Source organism: Leptonychotes weddellii, chromosome 4, assembly GCF_054177405.1.
Source record: "Leptonychotes weddellii isolate Sample4059 chromosome 4, ASM5417740v2, whole genome shotgun sequence".
NCBI classification, from domain to species: Eukaryota; Metazoa; Chordata; class Mammalia; order Carnivora; family Phocidae; genus Leptonychotes; species Leptonychotes weddellii.
The window spans coordinates 70,022,710-70,047,709 of record NC_138372.1 but is presented as its reverse complement, the minus strand read 5'-3'; the positions used below and the strand labels follow the sequence as shown (position 1 = coordinate 70,047,709).

Below are 25,000 nucleotides of genomic sequence, written 5' to 3'. Positions count from 1 at the left end.
ATGGTTTGGATTGCATGAAAACAGGAGGTTGGAGCTTCCTACGTGCCCCCGTGTTTGTGTTCGTACAGAATATTTATGCAATATTCCGACTTGGCTATAATCTAATTCCTGGCTATTATTTCAGTTGCAACTATAATTTTTAGATTAATGGTTATAATTTTGGTAGGGAATACATGAAAAGTTATATGTTCATGCTTGAAAGGAGGATCATTAAATATTCATTATTACCACTCAAATTAGTTGTCATGCTCTATAAAACAGTTACCCGTTATCATTTCACTAGTTTAGATTCAGCAGTAAGTGAACAGCAATATATGGCTCATATCAGTAGAGGAATTTTTGTTGAGGAACAGAGGGAGAAATGATTTTAAAACCCATTTGACATATTTATGTTGACAAATTATTTAAAAGAATTACTGCTTTGTCAATAAACATGTTTGTATGCTGGAATAGGATTGTGACTGGATTTACTTCTAGCTGTTTAAACACTCTATGATTGTGAAGGACAGTGCTTCTTCAAATGGTTATGAGGGGAAAAAATGAAAATACAAAGGTTGGGGTATTTTAGTGTTTTGCAGTTGCCTAACCTTGCCATGAAAAAGCACTTTTCATTTTCCTAAGGAGACATTGAAATCTTGCTTTTTCAGCGAAGCTAGATTGTATAATTTGTCAGTTTTCCCCATCTGGCAACAGATCTATCCTTAAGAAAAAAAAGCAAAAAGTAAAACAAGAGATGGATTTTTTTTAAATAAATGTGGGTGAGCATATGTGGAGATGTCTCCTTAACCCGTTTTGGAAACGTGAAGTGAAAATAAATATAAATGTATTTTAGTGTAAAAACATTTTGCTTTTTTCTTCCACATACCCTGATATGCCTGTTCAGTTATGTGAAGACATTAGGGACAGCCACATGGTTGTTTTGGTTTTTTTTTTTATCACATATATGAATCATTTCATACTCCTCAGTAATTTAAATTGGTTCTTTTTCCATAGAAAAACCCCATAAATTTGATTCTGATCTCATCTAATTTTAGAGCTTTCTGTCTTAAAAGAGTCAAATTGTAGCTGATGAACACATTTTGCATTTTTCCACATTGCATCTGGACTCTTCAGAATGATGGTTTATTTTATTTTATTTTTTCTGCACAGAGAAGAGGAAAAAATATATAGGTCCATGAATCAATCTAGATAATGGGGAAGGCTGAATGTAATAAATAATACAGTAACAACCCTAAACTAATGAGCTGTTGCTAAGGTACATTTCATAGGCTCATCCTCTATATAAAAAGTCACTAATAACCCCTTGGTGTAATCAGATGATAAAGCTTTGCCATAAGGAAACACCTGTGCAATTAGAACTGCAGATTCTTTTGCACGTTTCATTAATTTCAGGATTTTGTAAAGGCACAATGACTACACTAATAATCTAGTCTACTTGACTCCATGTCTACTGGAAACAAAGTGTCTAATTAGATAAAGGTAATTAATTAGAGATAAATGGAGCTAATCAGGCTCAGTTAACACTAATTCTCTGAATTAAGACATTTTGGGACACCTACTATCCCGCTGACTTTGATATTTTGCATTAAGAATAGGTTCTAGAGGAGTCAGAAAATACTGGCATTTGAGAATTGAGCAGTCTTTTGATGGCATATTTAGGCATCTGAAGTGAAAGAAGAGTTTCTTTCATATTTTGCTATTTCACCACCTTTCTATTGCAGCTTTAAGAAATCACTTTGTAGTTATTCCAATCTGTGCTAGTCTCCATATAAATTTTAATAGCCTTTGCTATCATTTTTATTACCTCTGTAGCCCACCAGTGGAAGAAAATCACAAGTTGTTCTCTCTTAAATAAAGAATTAACATGTTACATTAAGGAAATGTCAAGACTCATCAGTCTATATCCTAAAATTTTGATCCTTTAAGGAGAACAAACACCTACAATTCTGATCATTTAATTCTGATTCTTTAAAGAGAACAAACCTCTGCTTTGCAGTGTTGGACTGAAAATTTAGTGGTATGGGGGAAAGATCATTGGCTTTGAAGTCAAAAGACAATTCAAATTTCCACTCTCTCTTGCTAAATGAGTGATCTTAGGAAAAATGCTTAACTTTGAGTTCCTTTGGTTATAAAATGGAAATGATAGTGATGCTAATTTTACGGAGTTGTCATGAACATTGAACAAGGTAGCTGTGTAAAGACTGGTTATTATTACCTGTTTGTAATTGGGATTGAACACATAACCTAGCACCGTATCTTGGTTGACTACCAGCTCAAGTGTCAAAAATGTTCCATTTTTATCTCAACCCCATGATAATCTTTGGGCTATGTTTATATATGTAGCAAGGAAGAGATCAAGAATTTTCTCCCAAATAGTCAAATCAGAAAAATAAAAAATCCTGCAAATTCTTTACTTGGAGAATCTGAATTTATCTGCTTTTGTTTTCTACACTGATAGAATTAGCCCTCTTGGCGAGATGTTCCACAGCCCACAGGGAATGGACAGTTTGCCCTGGAATTGAACTCTGGGATGTAGCTTAATATGAAGTGGACATTGAAATCTTTCTTTTATAATTTCTCTGGTATATGCCCCTTCCTCTTTCTGTTTTCTGTCCTAATTTATCTGGACTACTCCTAGATTATCTAATGATCTCTTAACTAATATCCCTGCTTTCATTTCTTTTCTCCTATAATTTAGTGTCCTGTAATTCAGTGTTACCAATTTAATCTTCCTCACACAACACTTTCCTCATTCTCTCTCTTGTCAAGATCATAAGAAGATTCCTTGTTAAACTAAGACTCTACCAAATAGGCAATCAAAGCATCTGTATCTGGTTCATATTATTTATCCAACTTATCTCCTGCCCTTCTCTGCCAATGGAGCTTTTTATTCCAGGCTAGCCAGCCTTAACTGTTCTTCACCACGCCCATCTCTCTTTCTGTGCTCTTGTTTCCCCCCCATCTGACAACCTCTCTCCTCTTCTTTCAAGACTTATTTTAAATCCTGCATTACCCTGAGGCCCACCTTGACAACTCTGGCCTATCAAGAGCCTTCTTATCTCTGAAGGCCCACTGCAGTTCTCAGTGGCACCACGTTGTTGAGATGCCTGAGGTCAAGAACCATATCCTATTCTTGTATGCAAGGCAGACCTTGCTCACCATCCTCTTCCCCAAGACCTCAGCCTTCACACAGTGTGGCCATCCGGGGCACTCAGAACTAAACAATACAGGAATCATGTCCATAACTAATTTGTGAGGTGTGGCTTGGCCTGGTCCTTGGTAGTCAGGTCTAATGACTTTTGTAGTAACCCTGGGCCTCTTTGCCCACTGGGGCTGGATTCAACCTGGGCTGAGAATTTGTGTTTGGAGGCAAAATTACCTTGATGAGAGGCCTGTTGTATGTTCCTGAGGCTTTGTTTGTGGCTTGCGGGTTATTAGGCTTTTATGACATGCAGTGAGGGAATGCTAGGAAGTGACCATTAGTATTTCATGACAAAACGTTTAGCAAGCAACGGTATTACTGCTCAGCAAACGTTTCAGAAAGGGCTGGGCAACATGGGCTGAATTTGCAATCATTAGAGACCTTTAGTGGAGTTTTTTGGTGAATGCTCTGTATGGGAGGTTTTCCATGGAGAAATGGAGGTTTTCCATGCCAGAGAAATTAAAACTTGTAAGCATTAGATACCCAGGTTGACTGGTTGTGGTTGTTGCAAACATGTCCACATTTTTTTCCTTTTATATAGCAGTTTCCTTCTTTCTTTCTTTTTTTTTTTTTTTAAAGATTTTATTTATTTATTTGACAGAAAGAAAGAGAGCACAAGCAGGGGGAACAGTAGAGGGAGAGGGAGAAGCAGGCTCCCCGCCGAGTAGGGAGCCCGATGCAGGGCTCCATCCCAGGACCCTGGGATCATGATCTGAGCCGAAGGCAGATGCTTAACCATCTGAGCCACCCGGGCGCCCCTCCTTCCTTATTTCTATACCCTTTGGTAGCACCCTCCCAATACTGACTCCGAGTTTGGCTGTGTGATTTGCTTTGCCATTGACACAGTAGCAAACATACAGAGACTTAAAAATTACTTGGGTATCAGAGCTTGCTCTCTGGCTGTTCTTGGAACCCTGAGCAGCCCTGTGAATGAGCCCAGGCTAGCTTCCTGGATTATGACAGACATGTGGTCCAGTGTCCTCCTTTCCCTAGCCAACAGTCAGCTAACCCCAGAAGTCAAGTGGCCTAGCTGACCGGCAGCTAATCACAGAAGCTCACATGAGTCCAGGTGAGACCAATAGAACGATACACAGAATTGAACTAAATAGTTACTGAATTAAACCTTAGGTTTTGGGATTATTCAATATCCAGCAGCAGATTACTGATACACTGGTGTAGGCTATCTGTTTCACTGCTTAAACTTAGAAGAAATCCAGAGGACATCAAATGTTTGGTCTATAATCTTGGAAGATACATGAGTGGGAGAGTGGTGGTATCTTCAAGAGAAATAGGGAAACAAAGAAACCCTCTCAGTCTTGGGAAATAAGAAAATGGGTTCAGTTTTTGTTATTTGGGCTAATATAGATCAAAGTTTGAGTCAGGACTTCGAGAGAGATGATAGGCCAGAGTTACAGATCTATATACAAGGGATAGCTGAAATTGTGGGATAGGATGAGAATGCAGAGAAAGAAAGACTGGTTGACAAAACTCAGTGGGATTCCCTCTTTTAGTGGCCTGTTAGAAAAGAGGCAAAGGAATCAGAGAAGGAGGAACAGAGGGTCAGGAGGCATAGAATCATGTAGCAGAAGCTCAGGCTGGGGAAAACTGCAAGAAGAACTGAATGGTCAGCAGAGCTGATTGCTAGAAAGGGCAAGCATGACAGTAATAATGACTACTAACTGAAGTGCAATTTGTAGTTTATGAAGTCCATTTACATACAACTCATTTCAATGCAGCATCATAGATAGAGTCAAGATCATTATTATGCCTTGTAAATGACACTGTAGGCACAGAGCCAGTAAGTGCTTTATAAATATTACTGGTAAGATGGCAAATTCTGAATGTCTTAAAATGGATTCTGTTTTTACTTACAGGAGGCCACTAGAACTGTAGTTGAATCTGGCGAGAGGAGAGTCATTAGTAGCCTTTAAAGAAGCAGTTTCAGAAGAGTTGGGGGTAGAGAGGATGGTAGTTGGGTAGGAGCAAGACCGTGTGGAGGTAATACAAAGGATATTGGAGGTCAGGAACAGAACACTGTTGAGTGGCAGGAAAACGACATGATAAGACCTTGAGGGGACACCAGGTTTGAAAGGAGGGTAAGGGTGACCAAAGCAAGTTTATAGATAAGGAGAGGGAGAAGTAGAACCTGAAAGGAAGAGAGAAAATAAAAGGGAAAATAAAAGGAGAAAAAAAAATGACAAAAATAAAGAGAAATGAGAAAAAAATATTGAAAAGCAATTTCTGAAGGTATAGAGCACAGGTGAAGAAAGGGCTTAGACTTGAGAAGGACGGAGAGGCTGGTGGGAAGGGGAAAAGGAGGGAAATGACAGCAAGGGATTTTGAGGTAGAGAGGAAGGAAAGTAAATCAGTTCATACCAGAATCTTTAAATCCTGTGCTCAGTTTCACTCCAAGAAGAGCAGTTTGCCATCTCAGGAAATGCCTGGCATGGATCTACCTTTATAATGAGACACTTGAAAGATTTCTGGAACTGCCTTCATTAAGCATACTGTCCTTCCTGGGCAGAGACATTTAATTTTGTGATGGAAAAAAAAATTCTTGGGGTAAAGACCCTGCATGACTTGTGTGTGTGTGTGTGTGTGCGTGCACGTGCACATACACACATGCACACACACCCTGGGCAAGAAGAGGTACTCTGGGCGAGAGATTGGAAGTCTGGGACCTGGGAGATTGGCCCCAAGGAGTGAGGGGCACCAAAATCAAATTGCATTGCCTGGAATCCAGGGTTGTCTTGAGAGGTGGAGCAGATGCCCTTTTACAGGGAAGAGATCCTAATTGAAAAGTACCTTCTTACCTAGTTCTGGAAATCTACCATCAGGACTTCCTTCCAGTGACTCAAGGCTTCTGCTTACTGCTTCAAGACAATACTTCTGGGAGGAGAAATCCACTAAACCTCAGGGTTTATTAGATTTTTCCTGAGAGCAAGTTTTGTTGGATGATGAGGATGAGGACTGATGAGGAAGAAGTTGCCTTTGGATGCAAACAGAATACAGAAAGAGATCAGAAATCACCAAGTCTTCTACATTCCTCACATCCTACTGCTCATGCAAGAAGTTCTGTGCATGCTCCTCAGTTTCTCTCACCTTAATCCCCACCACCAGCATAATCACTCAACTACTCTCTCAAGATGCCTGATACATTATTGGTGCTCAATAAATGTGTGGATGAATGAATAAATAGCTCCCAACTGGCCTCTCCCTCCAAGTTTGGTCCCCTGCAACCCGTTCATCAGCATGCTGCTTTCCTAATGATCCTTCTAAAGCCCAGTTTGACCTATTTAAAGTCCTTCATAGCACCTCATTACAGGATCAAGTCAAAACTACTTAGCTTGGAATACATGGCCCTTCATGATCCAAGTCCTACAGCCCCTTCCCGATTTGGCATCTCACAGAGACCCCATGTGTGCAGAAACACATTGACAAACACCCCCAGACTTGATGAACCATATTAAACTACTTCTAGGTCCATGATCACCTGAGATATTTCACACTGTACTTTGCCTGAGTTGTTTCTTCCTAGAACACTCTACCCCATGCCGTGTCCAACTGGGAAACATCTACCTGTATTTTCAGTTTAAATAATTCCTCCTCAGTGAAGCTCTCATGAGCTCCTAAATTGAGGTACCAATCTCTTTTACTTGCCTTCCTTGTATCTAGCTCTGTTATAGCACCTGTCTCAACTGAACAGCATTTATTTGTGGACATGAGTATCTCCCCACCAGATGATCATGTCCCTGGAAAGCAGGACCATTTACATCTTGTCACTGTATCTTCAAACCAGGCATCTATTTTGTTCTTAAATGTTTAATTGAGAATTTAGGCTGAGACTGCTTAAGCCCAAGTTCCCTTCCTTCTCCCTTTTCCAATTAATTGTCCTGGTATAGCATTATCTCAGTTACTTTCTTTGTAAAACAAGAGTATAATTGTGGATCTTTTTTTAGATTGCCTACTAACCATCTAGCCCCAGAGTGAAAGCCCACAGAGGGCCATTCGATTCCACTCTCTGAGTCTGGAAGTGCCCTAAACCCCATGTCTAGAGCCTGGCAGAGTTCAGCAGGCACCTGCATCCTCCCCCACTACAGGTACTGTTGGGCAGGAGGTGGCCTTTGGTTCTCTCATGACTGTGTTCTGACATTTATTGGGCATCTGGCTTTGGAGGGGCAGGCAAGTGAGTCCACTGGAAAGATGCACAGTAGCCGTGAAGATCCCACTCACAACATTACTTCTGCTTTCCCTTATCTTGGAGGCTTCTCTTTGCCATTTGCCTGAGATGTTTCCAGGTGGGCTTCCTTGTGATGTAAATTTGTTCTATTATCTGGTCCACAGTCCAGTGAGTTTACAGACACAACTATTTTCTAAAGCTGCACAGCAAGATGTCCCCATAATAGAACCTCTATCCTCAGAGACAGCAGTAAGGTTTTCATTCTCCTCTAGGTTTCCTGAGAAGCCAGTAGGCTAGCTTTGGTGTGGCCTACATATTCTAGTGCCTTTTTAGGAAGGAGTGCTCACTGTCCACATTATTCATAGACATTGAGTCAGCTTTTCAAATGGGAAATTGAAGCAAAACACATAACGGTGGGTGGGGGGAGAGATGAATGTTGGCAACCAGTGCCTTCAGCCTTGGAAGATCACGTTCTGAATTCTCTTCCACCAGATAGCTTAATCCTTCTTATATCTAAGAGTGAAGTTACCGAACGGGCAGATTCATGGCTACCTAATCAAACTGTGTGATAGGAGCCAAAGTCACTGCTTCCTGGATGATTTCTACAGAGCCCACTTCTCTCATCCTGCTCTAGTACAGACCTGTGCTTCAATGAACAGCAAGTGCCTTTCTCATTGGTGTGGACTGACATTATCAAGGGCCAAGTTTTAAAGGCCAGAAAATGCCTGAATCTTGAAAGTGGCTGAAGCAACTGAGTCAAGGCTCCAAACACTGGATTAGGAATCAAATGACCTTTTGATTTTAATTTTTTAGTCATGTCCTGTCTATTCTTATAGAGGACTTATGATTCAGTTATCTCCTTTTATTCAGTGAGTGTTCCTATGGAGCTATTAGTTATTTAATAAACCACAATCTGGCAGAAACAAAGGACTTATTTGAAATATTTCTTCACAGGAAATATACATTCTCTTTCTAGCACACTGAAAGTTTGCATAAGTGTTCTTCTTATGGGCCAGCTGAGCAAGGGAAAGCATTGTTGTGAGAGAAATTTAACTGCATTGCAGTTGCCAAATATTTAATACTTTAAAGAGGAAGTTCTAAAATTTAATAGTTGATTTTATTATTACTCTTTGGATATAATTAACTAGGGATGCACTTTAAACTGCTTTATTCTGGCTATTGAAATGGATTTTATGGTTTACACTGGGGAAAAAAAAATTCTGTCAGACCATGGGCCTCTCCCTTGGTGCACATTATTAGAGTCTTTTTAGAGACAAGCAAGCAATTTTGCTGTCATTGGTCTTGTTCAAATAGAGTATGTTTATCTATGCAATACTCTTGGGAAAGGGTGTCAGGAAAGGATCACCAGTTAGCAGCTGACATAGCTCCTGCACATTCATCGACAAAGCTCTCAAATAGTAAATGAACACATATATTTCATTTTTTATGTGGCTGATAAAATGTTATATCATTAAGTCAAAAGAACATATTTGTTCCATCCAACTTGAGTTTAGAACTAGCTCTCACTTCTAATACAAATTAGGGCCCTGCGACTCCACAAAGCATGCTCTGCAGAAACCAAACAGCTGTTCAGGACTTGAGAGAAAGCAGGTCTTTACACATTGAATACCAACTCTTTAATGGTCTGTTGGCATATTCCTGATCTGTTCCCAGATATTGAAATGCCAAGTGGGCTTTGGAGAAATCTAAGTCTTTCTGAATGTTTAGTTTAACTTGTTTATTGTTTTATTTCAAATACTGAATTCTCATCTCTTTGCTCTATCAAATTGAAGCATCCATTCACTAAATATTGAGCAAAAAACAACAAATAAGCAGCAAGTACTAATCTGGGCTCTTGCAAAAAAGTGTACAATATAAATAAGGCACTTGCCTTCAAGGAACTTACGATCTGGTGAGTATGATGAATGAACAAGCAGAAAATCTAATTACAAATCAGAAATGCTATGAAGGGGGAGCCTGGCTGGCTTATTTGGTAGAGCATGCAACTCTTAATCTCAGGGTTGTGAGCTCAAGCTCTGTGTTGGTTGTAGAGATTACTTAAGGAAATTTAAAAAAAAAAAAAAAAGTAAGAAATGCTATGAAGAAAGAGAATTAGGGCTGAAGTGAGAGAGACCTGAGGCCTTGGTTTTCTCATGTGTCAAATGTAAATAGTGAGACCTACTTTGTAGAGTTGGGGATTAAATGAAACAGAACAATGTAGATACATTTCTTAATGCAGTGCTCAGTATGAAGTCAGAGATCAAACATATAGTTAAATACATGGATCCAGATAGGATCCATGGTGTATTTGGTTGGTGACATTAATGCCCCACATGTCTTCACATTTTGAAGTGATGTCACAGAGAACAAGGAGTAGTCATTCTTTTTTTTTTTTTTTTGAGGTAATCTCTGCACCCAGTGTGGAGCTCGAACTCACAACCCCAAGAACAAGAGTTGCATGCTCCACTGACAGCCAGCCAGGCGCCGCAGTCATTTTGCCATTTCTTGCTGTTTATTTGTGAGCATAAAAGCGTGACAGTTTACCAATTGGTTTCTCTTAAAGTATTCACCTGATACTTTACTTACAGAACTCTTTCAGCTCCTTTGAATGGCACAGTTTTCCTTGGGGCCTTTTCAAGGAACCTCTCACAGTGGAAACTCACCTTCTCACTCCAGTTTTATTGAAAGTTTGGATTCTTCTATAAAGCATCTGAATCCTAGGGTTCTTTTTCACCTCTTGAGACCTAGAGAAATCCTTGCCTAGAGAAATCCTTGATTTGGGATATAAACAGTCTTGTGAGGTGGGTATTGTCATTTGCATTTTTTAAACACCAAGAAATAGAAGCTCAAGGAGGTTAAGTAGCTTGCTCAGGGTTATGAAACTAAAAAGTGACATAGAATTTGTACTTATATCAATTATTTTATTAACCCATGTATTGAGTACCTGCTATGTTCCGGGCCTATCCTGGGGTAGATGGTGATGATATACCATTAAAGGAGAAGCAGACAGTAAGTAAACAGAAGTGTGAGGATGCTGTGAAGGAGAGACACAAAGGAGAGTGGGAACATGTATCAAGGAACCTACAGTTGGAGGCTTCTGTGAGGAATACCATTGAGATCCAGAGGGTAAGGTAGATAAAAGAGCGTTTGGGGTGTGTGTGGTCATTGGCTGGGGAAGAGGCTGTCCTAGGCAGATGGAACAGCATGTACAAAAGACCTGAGGCAGAAAACAACATGGGGTGTCTTCAAGGAACTGCAAAAAGGTAATTGTGCCTGGGTTTTAAAGACCAAGGGGGATTGACATAAGACAAGGATGTTGAGGAAGGTTATGAGCCAAATCACATAGGACCTCGTTGGCTTTGTTAGAGATATGGACTTTATCCTAATCTCAATAAGAAGTCATTAAAGGACTTTAAGCTGGGAAATGATTTAATCACTTTGATTTTTTTTTTTTTAAGATACTGCTGACTACTTGTGGAGAATGGAGTGGGAAAGAGGAACAACTAAGGAAGTAGGAAGACTAATTAGAAGGCTATTGCAATAGTCTAGATAGTAAATAATGGTGGTTTGGATCAGGGTGGTGATGGAGGGGATGGAGAGAAGTGAATGGGTTCCAGAGATATTTAGGAGGTAAACCTCTTTTCTTTTTTAAGTTTTATTAATTTAAGTAATCTCTACAGCCAACGTGGGGCTTGAACTCACCACCCCAAGATCAAGAGTTGCATGTTCTTCTGACTGAGCCAGCCAGCCACTCCTAGGAGGCAAACTTTTTGATTAAATCATTTGGAATTCTTTCAATTGCAATAGAATACTGAATAATTGAAGCTGACTTAAAAAGTAGAGGGAATGTGTTGATTTATGTAACTATAATATGTAGAGGTAGGGCTGGGTTCAGGTAAAGCTCAATGAAGTCTCTAGGGGACTGGTCTCTGTTGGACTCTGTTTTACCTTCTGCCATATATGTTTTATCAAAGGGGGACTACCATCATGCTCCCAGGGTGGCTGCCAGGGTCTCCAAGGCTGCATGCCTCTTTCTTTACATCCTGTTTGAAAAACACAATATCTTCATTCTGGCATTCTCAGCAAAAGCCTCAAGTCTCACTCTGATTAGACCACCTTAAGTCTCATGCCTATTTGTGAAGCAGTTATTGAGGCTAGGAAGATAGAATGTTCTCACTGACTAAACCTAAGCCATGAGCTTAAAAACTAGACCTGTGGGGTCAGCTTTCTTTTAAACCATGTGGTTCACCAATGGAAATGGAGATTGTTGAGAAAGGAGAAAGGAGGAATGTATGCTGGACTCAGCAAAAGTCTTCTCTGTTAATGGATTGGAAGTCAGGGTTTAGGGAGATGCGGGTCAAAGATTCACTCTTCTGGTGGTATTGCACATTGAGGTGGGGAGCAAGAGAAGCAGGTGTATGGAAGAAGTTGATGAGTTCAGCTGTGTTTATAGGGCTGAGAGACATCCAAAGGAAGATGTCAGCTAGGCAGTTGGATTTGCCAGCCTACAGCTCAGAGGTGTTGGCTGAAGCCAGAGGTTTGTGTGTTGTTGACCTACTGGATCCCAAAACTTGTGCTTTTAATCAGAAGACATATTTTACATTATTTTTAAGTCCCTTCAATTGTTACAGCAACTTTCAGTGGCCAGGGAATATTTAATCACAAAATGATTATATATCTCACTTATATATTCTTTTTTTTTTAAGTTAAAAGTGTTTACTGATTTTTTCTTTTTTATTGTTATGTTAATCACCCTACATTACATCATTAGTTTTTGATGTAGTGTTCCATGATTCACTGTTTGTGTATAACACCCAGTGCTCCATTCAGTACGTGCCCTCTTTAATACCCATCACCAGGCTAACCCATCCCCCCATCCCCTCCCCTCTAGAACCCTCAGTTTGTTTCTCAGAGTCCATAGTCTCTCGTGGTTTGTCTTGCCCTCCAATTTCCCCCCCTTCGTTTTACCCTTCCTACTATCTTCTTTTTTTTAACGTATAATGTATTATTTGTTTCAGAGGTACAGGTCTGTGATTCAGCAGTCTTACACAATTCACAGCGCTCACTATGTTTACAACTATTGCTTTCCTATTTTATAGATGGGAAAACTGAGGCATGAAAAGGTTATGTCTAAGCTCATAGAGCTAATGAAGAATAGTACTGGGATTTGAACTAAGAAAGTCTGACTCCAGAGACCTCATTCTTTATTTATTTATTTATTTTTTTGTTAAGATTTTTATTTATTTATTTGAGAGAGAGGGAGAGAGCAGGAGCAAAGTGGAAGGGCAGAGGGAGAGAGAGAAGCTGATTCCCCATTGAGCAGTGAACCTGATGAGTATCGGGGCTCTATCCCAGGACCCCAGGATCATGACCTGAACCAAAGGCAGATGCTTAACTGACTGAGCCACCCAGGTGCCCCTCCAGAGACCTTATTCTTAATCTCTGTTCATACTATTCCGCTCTCAAAAGGAGGGGAATGGGGGCGCCTGGATGGTACAGTCAGTTAAGCATCTGACTCTTGGTTTCGGCTCAGGTCGTGATCTCAGGTTTGTGAGATTGAGTCCTGCACTGCGTTCCATCCTTGGTGCAGAGTCTGCTTAAGTTTCTCTCTCCCTCTGCTCCTTCCCCCCATTTCTCTCTCTTTCAAATAAATAAATATTAAAAAATTAAAAAGGGGAATGCCTTAGATGGTCACTTAATCACTTTCTTACACAGAGCATAATGGTTGCTCTGAGTAATTCTTGATTCCCTCTGGGATGCTGGTCTTGGGTCTGAACTGCTTTTGAAATAACACAGCCTTAGAGGTGAGCATTCCCGTTTGCAGTGATCATCTTGGACATCAGCATGGCAAGTGGGGAAAAGAGCTATCATAGTCAGAGACATGAAACAGCTGAGCAAACCAAAGGACACAGGCAACCACAAGTGGTTTTAGTACCTCTCTAGCCTTCTCTTGCCCATTCTTGCTAAATCCTTATCTTTCTTAAGCTGCTTTTGATAGCGTGGCAGAGCTGGGAAAGGCTGGTGAGGCTGTATAGTTCCATGACTTTTTCCTTAAGCAAAACAGAAATGGTAGTCCTATCCTATCATTTGGTATTATGTGTGCCTCTTTGTTCCCATTAGTATGGATAATTAAGAGCTAAGGATAAACCAACACTCTCTTTTTTTCCAACTGAAGTATAATATCCATACCTTTTTCTTCTCCTCGATGAATGATATAACAAGCATGAGGACAACAAGCCTACCCCATGTATTAAATAGGCAAACCTCTGAATTACCCACATTATTTAGTAAGAGGATTTTTTTTCCCCTGAATCAGATGTTGATTATAATGGTCAAAATAATCCTTGGCACTTTCTCTAAGCTTGCTCATTATCATTCAATATGTTCAACAGAATTATTAAATTTAAAATAATACGGTGCACCTGGTTGAGATGACGATGAGAGATTTGGCTTCCTGTCTCTTCGTTAAGGATGAATTCAGCCCAAGGGTGTACTATGAACTTGGCAAATAGCATTATAATAGTGAGAGAATGTTGCCTATTGAGTAACAGGAGTTGATGATTAAATTTAAGTGTGTACTGTCCACATAAAACAAATAATGCTCTTTTTTTTAAACTTTTACTGTGAACATTCATCACTGGTGCCGAAGATGCACAGTTGCTAATTATTGTGTTTTTAACTTGTAATATACTGTAAATTTTGTATAATACTACTGTGACCTTATACAGAATAGAAAAAATGACAGGAGGCCTATAATTATTGTATGGGGAAGAAATGCCTATAATTATCTACTATTTTTAGGACCAGCGTGCATGGCCTCTTAATTTACATAAGCTTTAGACATTCACACGTTTTCTGTCTTTGCTTGTGGATGATAAATTTTGCTCAAATGAAATCAGAAGACATACTGTTAGATGAGGAGTTAGCCAACTGGGAGCTTGATTATAGTGAACAGCACAAGCTTTGGTGCCAGCTAAAAAGGGAGCATTTATTTGGATAGGATTTATTTAAGGCAAGATTCAAAACATTAAAAAAAAACCCCACCATATTACTATTTTGGGGCCTGATAACATGTGATTATTTTTTAGAGAAATGGTTAGATTACCTTGTGGAAAAGCATTAACCTAACAAAGAGAAAACCTCTAGGATATTTATCACATGGAGGGTAATGACAGCATGTTCTTATTAGAGATGAATATTTTGTGCTCATTAAGGTTACCCCCTTGAGTGCTCAAAGATGCAAAGTGCATTGCAGTGAAGTACTATATTGTCCTGTGAGCACTTGCTGTTGGCTGGGGGGTTTTATTCCAAATTAAGGGACCTCTCGAAAAGACCCAGCCCTGGCAGGGCCTGTGTGACAGCCACTGGGCAAATCAAAGAGACTGGGAGATTTCCAATTCAAACACTCCAGGCATATATCTATGAGAATCAGGAGTGATACCAAGAAGCCTCTGGTCCCCTAATGTGGGATAGCAGGTGGGAAGGGCATGGATGGACTTGGTCCCTGAAGAGCCTGCAGGTGAACCCCACTTAAAGGAAATGCACTACACAAGATTCTAAACTGAAACTGTAGGGAAACTTAAACTCAAACTCTCCACTTTATGAAAGGGTCACTATAAAAATAATTAAAAGTGACTTCCCCAAAGTAGTACGTTTTTCTGAAGCATATATGATTGTTTTTGTTTTATTTGCTTTTTAGAAAATGATTATTACTTTTATTAGCTTAGTGAAAAATTACACATATGCAAATTACAATTTAAAAGGTTACATACAAAAAAAAGATTACATAAACTATTGAAAGATATTTTAAGAAAAATATAACTTAACCCAACCCCACCCTTTCCCTCATATTTTTAAATCTAAGGCATGGCAGAAAAGCAAGTTAAAAGTTCTGGTTGGTTTGTTGGTTTATCAGGGTTTTTGATGACCAGGTGATGGATAATTCTAAATGACTAGGAGTTGACAGGATGTTTAGATGTGCATCATGTCCAAGGGCTCAGGGCCCATACACTCCTAGGCTAGTTAATCTATGGTTTTTGCAATATCTATCTTTAAAAAATAAGGATACTTAAAAAAAAATCGCAATACAATTGTTACATCTAAAAAAATTTAACAGTTCCTTAAAAGCATCATTCATCAAGTCAGAGTTCAGATCTCATGTCTCTAGTTGTCTTATAGTTTTTTTCTGCATTTGGTTTGTTACTTGTTTTTGCTTTTTACATTTCATTTGTTTGAATCAGGATCCAAAGAAGGTTACCGATAGTATCAATTGCATCCTTGTGGTATCATTTACCATATTCACCTACCCCCTATATTTCTTATTAGACACTAGTTAGATCTAAAAGCTCATTTAAATTCAGATTTGGATTTTTGACAAGACTGTCATGGGTGTATTGTGTTCTTTTATCAGGAGGCCCATATGTCTATCTCTCTTTCTCTTTTTGTGGTGGTAGCAACTGTTGACTATCATAGCTTAAATCCATTATTTTACTGAGAATTGCAAAATGGTGATAATTCTATCATTTCATTCCCATGTTTAATCTAGATTACTTCTATAGTTTCGTTAACTATTTAGTTACCTAGGGTATGACTGCTTTGACCAAAATTCCATTTGCTTCTCTTTCTTTTGGTGATATACTTTGGATTTGTGTAGATATAGAAATCTTCACGGGTTTTCAGTAAGTTGCTGGAGTATAGAGATACTTAGTGAATAGGTGGTCCCTTCCACACACTCAGACATTCATATATTTTCCTTAGAGATAATGCATCTTAACCCCTTTCAAACTTTACTTACCATTTCCACCTTTGAGGTGGTAGAGATTACTTCTCTGACTTGTGTTAGAGTTGCCTTTATGCCTATGTCCCCTATTAGACATAGGCAACTTGAGGGCAAGGTTTCTGATTCTTAATTTTTTTAATCCTCCACACCCAGTACAATGCTTAACCCGTAGTAAGAGTTCGATAAATATATGTTCTATGAAAGAATAAGTGAATGGTGAAGCCTTGGGGAAAGCTATTGGTGATCAGCAGTGTGGTTTGGTAGAAAGTACAGTAGTGTAGGACTCAGTTGGACTTGGGCTCAAGTCAAAAGTCTTCTGGTTTTTGTTCTTGGTCAAAATGCTCCCAGTTTCTGCTCTATAAAAATAGCACCTGCCCTGGCACTCTCACAAGGTTATTGTCAGGATTACCAATTCAGTACGGAACTGTGGTTAAAGACAAGAACTTGGCAGCTGCAGATCAGTGTGACAGGTGCCCACTATTTACCCTCTATGAGCCTGTGAAGTCTCCTGTAAAATGAGAATAACAATAACTACCTCTCAGGATTCTGGTAAACATTAATGTATGTTAAGTAAACCTTCAGTAAAAGGTCTGTGTTATTTTTATGTGACATTGCTTTGGTAAATTAGAGATGGTATGCAGAATGATTATCATTAAAAGTAATGTTTTCCATGACTTGTATATTCTCCATCTTTGAAACTGTCTTCCTCCTCAAAATGCTTTAAAAGTGATTAAAAGATGGAGTTGTTGGTTTAGTGTTCACCAACTGAGGCTTGTTATTGTCAGAAGGCCAGTCTGGTTTGACTTGTTTTCCCTGGTTCTGGCACTAGCTAAGGGCTGGCTAGGAGAAAAACCCTGGATGAAAGACATCCTGGCAGTGAGAACATTAACACACGCTCTTGAGCCAGGAGGTAGGTGTTAATGTCTCTAGCTGGATTCCTAGTGGCAGAGATATTTAACACCTTCCTAGGATCCAGGAACCAGGCATCCTCTCTTTAAACCTAACTTGGCAGGTAAAAGGGAGAGAGAGCTTTTCCAGTTGAGCTGTTGAGAAAGTACAGAAAGCTCTATATCACAAAAACAGAAGCCAGTTATCAGAGGATGAAGCCTAAATGGAGAAGGGGTCTTCTCTAATTGGATTGTTTGGGGAGGGACTCTGGTTGACTTTCCCCAACAAACCTCACCAGTGTGGGCCAGTGGGGATTTTAGGAAAGTAGTGGTTCTAGGACAGGGTAAGGATGTGTGACGTTCAGGACAGGTTGGAGTTCCACATCTGGATGCATCCTGAAGTATGATACTGTGACAAGCATGGTCGTTTAAGTGATTCTGCTTCCCAGAGGACCAAGAGTTCCTTTCTGGGGACAAGGTGTAAATGCAGGAACTCAGTGGAACCAATTCCTCAGGAGAAAGAATGGGAAGTAGAATGCCTCAACCAAGTTGCCCTTTGAAGGTTAACTAGCTTGGGGTCAATTTGGAGAATGCTATGGATGTCTTAGCCGCAAAGTTCATGGTGGAAGTCAGACAACTCCAAGAACTAGTAAAAAGTCCTTCTTTATCAGGGTTTGACTGACAGCAGTGGTGAATTTTGACTTAGACTGAGCTTAAAATGTACTTATTTTCTCTCCAAAGCTGAGGCCCATTTGCACAACAAGCAAAAAGACAAGGTAAACAACTTCTGTTTAGACTTTCCAAGGTCTCTTTCCCTGGATGACATCTCAAAAACTCTATGACACCACCTCACCCTGGAGTGAACCCAAACACTGGGGATCCTTTCAACATCCAAAAAGGGTCACTTCTTTGAAATGTGATGACTCCCTAGAATGACTTTCTCATTTAAATTACATGGATATCAGAGGAGTCCAGGCCAGGAGGTGAAGCAGAGCAAACTCACACTCTTTGACTATAAAAGAAAATGCATATTTTTGATGAGCCTGCACCGCCTGCCTTCTCAGTCTTAGAATGATGTTTTCTTCCCCTTTTGCCTACAAGGAATGTTGTAAGTAGGCATAAACAAATGCCTTCATTATTTATTTATCCTAGTCGTGCTGCACTAAATCATTCTACGTGGGAAATTTGCTATTTTGTTTGGCTGGCAACTGCTCAAGCTAATAGACTATGAGAGTCTTCTTTGGGGTTAGCACTTGGAATTATTCTAGTACACATGAACACCCATTGGACTGAAAATTGTTACAAAAACTAGCAGCATGAGATTGGGTTAAAAACTCCATCACTCTGACCTCTGGCACCTTGTAGCCCAGGATGTATTGTGAATTTAAGGATAATCACCTCTCCACTTGGGCTGTGCTCAAGTATGTCACAGAGTCCTGAATGAATTCCTGTCTTAGAAATCAGACTAATAGGGAGTTTTCCCAAGTTTTCTTCAGAGTGATTATCCCTATTATTGAAGAAATGGTAAGCAATAGCAGGTTTTTCAAATGAAAACTCTGGTTTGGTTGATTGTTAAATACTGTGTTTTGTGCCATACTGAGCAGAGTCTTTGAGCACTATGTCTCCACATTCGTTTCATGAAACTCCCAGAGACTAGGCTAGAGATCCAGCTGGGATGGACATATAGACATCTACCCCCACACCAGCAACCATTTGACTGTCCTGCTTCTGTCAATGACATCACCATTGTCCTAATTTCCTAGGCCTATGAACACTTATTCCTGAAAATTCTTCCTTTGCTGTTCCTCTCAAATATGGCTAGTCCTTTTCACTTCCCTCAACATCACCCTAATACAGGCCCACAAACCCAAATGACCATACACATTCCAAGTCTTCTTTCTGCCACCACAAGTCTTCATAATTATTTATTTATGTAGGTTGGGCACTATGCTACATATAATGGGTCATTTTATTTAATGCAAACAACCATGCTTATAAGAGGTAAATACTCTTTTTATGCCAATTTTCAGGTGCCTTGCTTGTGGTCACATGGCAAAAAGGGCTGGGATTTGAATCTAAATGTGGTAGACTAATTGCATTTATGGCCCAAATTCTTCACTCCTTTCTGTATCTTTGTCTTTTTCCACGTGACTTTTTAATCCTCCTATAAAGAGGTAGAGCCCATCTTCCTGAGCCTTGAGGCTTAGCTCAGCCATGTGACTTGCTTTGGTCAATGGGATGATAATAGATGTGATATAAGCAGAAGCTTGCACATTTTTGTTTGCACTCTTGTCCTCTGCCATGGCCATGAGGAAAAACATGTCCATGTTGGCCTGCTGGAGGGTGAAAGACCCATTGATAAGATCCAGGTCACCCCAGTTAGCCTAGCCTTGGTCATCTTAGATCAGATTATAGCTAACCAAGACAGCAGAGCTGCCTAGCTGCCTAAGCTCCAAAATCCATTACACAATAACTTTTGATGAAGTCATCTTCTTGTTAAAAACCAGCCTACCAACCAGTTAGTCAACCTATCTATTTCTCTTCAATAACTACATACTGCCTAAAAGATAAAATACAGACTTCTGACTTCCAGCCTGTAAGAAGCTTGGAAGTCATCACTGTCCAGACAACAAGTAAAAAGCTGAACAAGCAAACAATAATTCTTAGATCTGTCAGAGAAGTGATGGTATAGGGCAAACCACTGCCCCCCAAATCAAAAAGACAGACAAGCAGATACAGAGAATCACAATTTACCTGAACAGAAACTCATAAGCAGAAACCTCTATAGAAACCAGTGCTGTGGTAGAAAACCTTGAATTATAATTGACAAATTGCTAAAAGCTCAGTATGGATAGGTCTGTGTGTTAAAAACTACGGGGTGGTGGGGAGAGACTTCACACTCATTCGAGTTTTACCTCTTGGAACTCTACCAAGTACTCATAGAGAAGACCGGAGAAAAATAAAAATTCCCTTTGTGCTTCTGGTGGTCGGGGGGAAGGGGAGTGGCCATACTGAAATATGCCAGAGCATTCTGTTCTTCTTAACAAGACCTGCCCTTAGAGAACCTATTTTACTAGAGCCTAATCTATTGGGGTTTTGACAGAGTCTAACCAGCCTAGGGGAAGGGAAATACCCAACTCCTGCCCCCTCCAGTCATTCTATCCCACCTCAGACTGAGGAAAAAACTGAGCGGCATTTGTGACATTCACGGCCAAGGGGCACAGGCTCACTAAAAGACTGAGACCTAATCATAGGACTATAGAACACTCCTCCTACCCACCATCTTACCACAACATCATTAAGGCCTATTTACCGCAGTTCCTCTTACCAAGTATATTATGTTTGGATTTCAACAAAGAATTACAAGGCATACTAAAGGGGGGAAAAAAAACCCCACGGTCTGAAGAAACACAGTAACCATTAGAATGAGACTGAGATATGCCTGGGATGTTGGAATTATCAAACTGTGAATTTAAGACACCTGTGATTAATATGCTGAGGACCATAGTGGAAAAAAGTAGACAACATGTAAGAACATATGGATAATTTAAGCAAAGAGATACAAATTCTAAGAAAGAATGTAAAAAAGAAATGCTAGAGATCAAAAACACTGTGACAAAAATGAAGACTGTCTTTGACGGGCTCGTTAGTAGACTGAATATGGCTGAGGAAAGAATCTCTGAGCTTGAGGATATGCCAATAGAAACTTCCAAAACTGAAAAGCAAAGAAAAAAAAAAGACTGAGAAAAAAAAGAGGAACAGATCATCCAAGAACTGGCAAAACTACAAAAGGCAAAAATGAGAATACTAGAAGGAGAAGACAGAGAATAGAAACAGAAGAAGTATTTCAAACAACAATGACTAACAATGTCCTCAAATTAATGTTGGACATCAAACTATAGATCTAGGAAGCTCAGAGAACACCAGTCAGGATAAATGTAAAAGAAAAACTATACTTAGGCATAGCATATTCAAATTGTGGAAAATCAAAGATAAAGAAAAAATTTGAAAGAAAAAAAAAATAACCAAAAAAAGAAAAACCAGAGGGGAAAAAACTACCCATAGAAAAGTAAAGACAAGAATTACCTCTGACTTCTCCCTTAAAAACCATGTAAGCAAGAAGAGATTGGAGGGTTGAGAGAAAAAAAAACACCAATCTAGAGTTCCGCATCTATGAAATTATCCTTCAAAAGGAAAGGAAGAGTAAAGACTTCCTCGGACAAATACTGAGGGAATTTGTTGCCAGTAGACCTATCTTGATAAAATGTTAAAAGAAGTTCTTCAGAGACAAGGAAATTCATATAGGTAAAAAACTTGGATCTGCATAAAGAAAGGAAGAGTGTTAGAGAAGAAATAAGTGAAGGTAAATAAAAACTTTTATTTTTCTTATTCTTAATTGATCTAACAAATAATAGTTTGTTCAAAATAATAATAACAATAATATATTCCATTATGTTTGCTTGGGGTGTATGTATATATACTTGTGTATAAGTGAAATGACTGACAGCAATGATACAAGAGGCAAGAGAGAGGAATTAGGAATATATTGCATTAAAAATTACTTGCACTACCCAGGAAGCAGTAGAGTGTTATTTGAAAATAGACCCAGATTAGTTGTAAATATATATTACAAACTCCAGGCAACCACTAAAAAAGTAAAAAAGAAAAAAAAAGTTTACATGAGAAAATGGAATCATATGAAATGTTCAATTAAAACCACAAAAGGCAAAAAAAAAACAAAAAAAAAACCCTGAAAGACAAAAAATATTAACAAAAAACAGGGGCAATGAATAGAAAAGAGTAACAAATATGGTAGCTATTAATCCAGCTATACCAATAATCACTTTAAATATCACTGGTCTAGGGGCGCCTGGGTGGCTCAGTTGGTTAAGCGACTGCCTTCGGCTCAGGTCATGATCCCAGGGTCCTGGGATCGAGCCCCGCATCAGGCTCCCTGCTCGGCGGGAAGCCTGCTTCTCCCTCTCCCACTCCCCCTGCTTGTGTCCCCTCTCTCGCTGTCTCTATCAAATAAATAAATAAAATCTTTAAAAAAAAAAAAATATCACTGGTCTAAATACATCTATTAAAAGACAAAGATTGTCAAAGTGGATCAAAACACAAGATCCAAATATATGCTGTCTACAAAAATGCACTTTAAATGTTGATTGATTGATTGATTTGACACAGAGAGAGCACAAGTAGGGGAAGCAGCAGGCAGTGGGAGAGCAGGGCTCAATCCCAGGGCCCTGGGATCATGACCTGAGCTGAAGGCAGCCACTTAACGACTGAGCCACCCAGGTGCCCCAAGAAATGCACTTTAAATATAAGGAAACTTAAAGTTTAAAAGTAAAGGGATGGAGAAAGATCTACCATGCTAATACTAATCAAAATAGCTGTAGTGGCTATATTAATTTCAGGTAGAGCAAACTTCAGAGCAAGGAAAATTAGAGAAATTATTTAAAAAGGGACATTACATAATGATAAAGGTGTCATACTTCAAGAAGACATCACAATCCTTAATGTGAGTCCCTCAAAATAGAGCATCAAAATACATGAGGCAAAAACTGAGAGGACTGCAAGGAAAAAGAAATGAATCCACTATTATAATTGGAGACGTCAACATTCCTCTATTAGAAATGGACAGATCCAGGGGCGCCTGGGTGGCTCAGTAGATTAAGCACCCAACTCTTGATTTTGGCTCAGGTCATGATCTCAGGGTCATGAGATTGAGCCCTGCTTCGGGCTCCATGCTGGGCGTGGAGCCTGCTTTGGATTCTTTCTCTCCCTCTCCCCCCGCCCCTACTTGCACACACACATGTGCACTCTCTCTCTCTAGAAAAAGAAAAAAAAAAGAAATGGACAGATCCAGCAAGCATAAAATCAGTAAGAATATAGTTGAACTCAATAGGACAGTCAACTAGATATGATGGACATCTATGGACTACTTCATCCAACAACAGCAGAATACACATTCTTCTCAAGATCACATGGAACATACACCAAAATAGACTAGATTTTGGGGCCATAAAACATACTTCAAAAAATTTAAAAGACTATAAATCATACAATGTATGCTCTCAGACTAAAATGGAATTAAAAACTAGAAATCAAAAACAGAAAAAATAGCTGAAAATCCCAAAATGCTTAGAGATTAACGCACTTTTGAATAACACATGGGTCAAAGAAGAAATCTCAAAGGAAATTTGAAAATATTGTAAACCAAAAAAAAATAAAAAATAAAAATATTGTAAACCAAATGAAAATGAAAATACAGCTTATCAAAATTTGTGGGAAGCAGTGAAAGCAGTGTGAAGAGAGAAAATTATAGCACTGAATGCATATATTAGAAAAGAAGAAAAATCTAAAATCAATAATCCAAGCTTCTACCTTAGAACACTAGAAAAGGAAGAGTAAATTAAATCCAAGGTAAGCAGAAGAAAAGAAATAGTAAAAACTAGATCAGAAATCAATGAAATTGAAAACAGGAAATCAGTAGAGAAAAATCAATGAAACAAAAGCTGGTTTTTAAAAATTTTTTGAAAAGATGAAAATCGATAAGCCTTAGCCAGACTAAGTAGGAAAAGAAGAAGACACAAATTACTAATATCAGAAATGAAAGTAGAGACCTCACTACATATCCTATGGACATTAAAAGGATAATAAAGGAATACTATGAACAACTCTATGCCTACAAAAATCTATAACCTAGATGAAATAGACCAGTTCCTTAAAATATACAATCTGCCAAAACTCACACAAGATGATATAAACAATCTGGATTGCATATATCTGTTAAGGAAATTGAATTAATAATTAATAACCTTCCAAAACAGAAAGCATGGGGCCCCGATGGGTTCATTAGTGAATTCTACCAAACCTTAAAAAAAATTTATACCAGTTCTCTACAATCTCTTCCAGAAAATAGAAGCAGAGGGGATATTTCCAAACTCATTCTAAGAGACCAGCATTACCCTAATACCAAAACCAGACAAAGACATTATAGGAAAATGACAGACCAACATCTCTGGTGAACATAGATACAAAAATCTTCAGTGATCAAGCTCTATTTCAAAGCTGTAATCATCAAGACAGTATGGTACTGGCACAAAAACAGACACATAGATCAGTGGAACAAAATAGAAAATTCAGAAATGGACCCTCAACTCTATGATCAACTAATCTTCAACAAAGCCGGAAAGAATATCCAATGGAAAAAGGACAGTCTCATCAATAAATGGTGTTAGGAAAATTGGACAGTGACATGCAGAAGAATGAAACTGGGCCATTTCCTACACCATACACAAAAATAGATTCAAAATAGATGAAAGACCTAAATGTGAGACAGGAATCCATCAAAATTCTAGAGAACACAGGCAAAAACCTCTTCAACCTCGGCCACAGGAATTTCTTGCTAGACACGTCACCAAAGGCAAGGGAAACAAAGGCAAAAATGAACTATTGGGACTTCATCAAGATAAAAAGCTTCTGCACAGCAAAGGAAACAGTTTACAAAACCAAAAGACAACCGACAGAATGGGAGAAGATATTTGCAAATGACATACTGGATAAAGGGCTTGTAACCAAAATCTATAAAGAACTTACCAAACTCAACACCCAAAGAACAAATAATCCAAGAAATGGGCAGAAGACATGAACAGACATTTCTCCAAAGAAGACATGCAAATGGCCAACAGACACATGAAAAATGCTCCACATCTCTTGGCATCAGGGTAATACAAATCAAAACCACAATGAGATTCCACCTCACACTGGTCAGAATGGCTAAAATTAACAAGTCAGGAAACAACAGATGTTGGTGAGGATGTGGAGAAAGGGAAACCCTCCTACACTGTTGGTGGGAATGCAAGCTGGAGCAGCCACTCTGGAAAACAGTATGGAGGTTCCTCAAAAAGTTGAAAATAGAGCTACCCTATGACCCAGGAATTGCACAC

The 25,000-nt window shown here is 39.1% G+C and overlaps 1 long non-coding RNA gene across 8 annotated transcripts in view; it reads left to right on the top strand.

Annotated features, from left to right (window-relative positions):
* Positions 1-25,000, top strand: part of LOC115943511 (uncharacterized) — a 62,816-nt gene that overhangs the window by 20,260 nt on the left and 17,556 nt on the right. The window contains exon 3 of one of the 8 annotated variants that reach the window (XR_014144979.1): positions 17,790-18,156. The exons of the other annotated variants lie outside the window; for them this stretch is intronic. This is a non-coding gene — a long non-coding RNA (uncharacterized LOC115943511). The remainder of the gene's footprint in view (positions 1-17,789; positions 18,157-25,000) is intronic. 8 annotated transcript variants of the gene reach the window in all.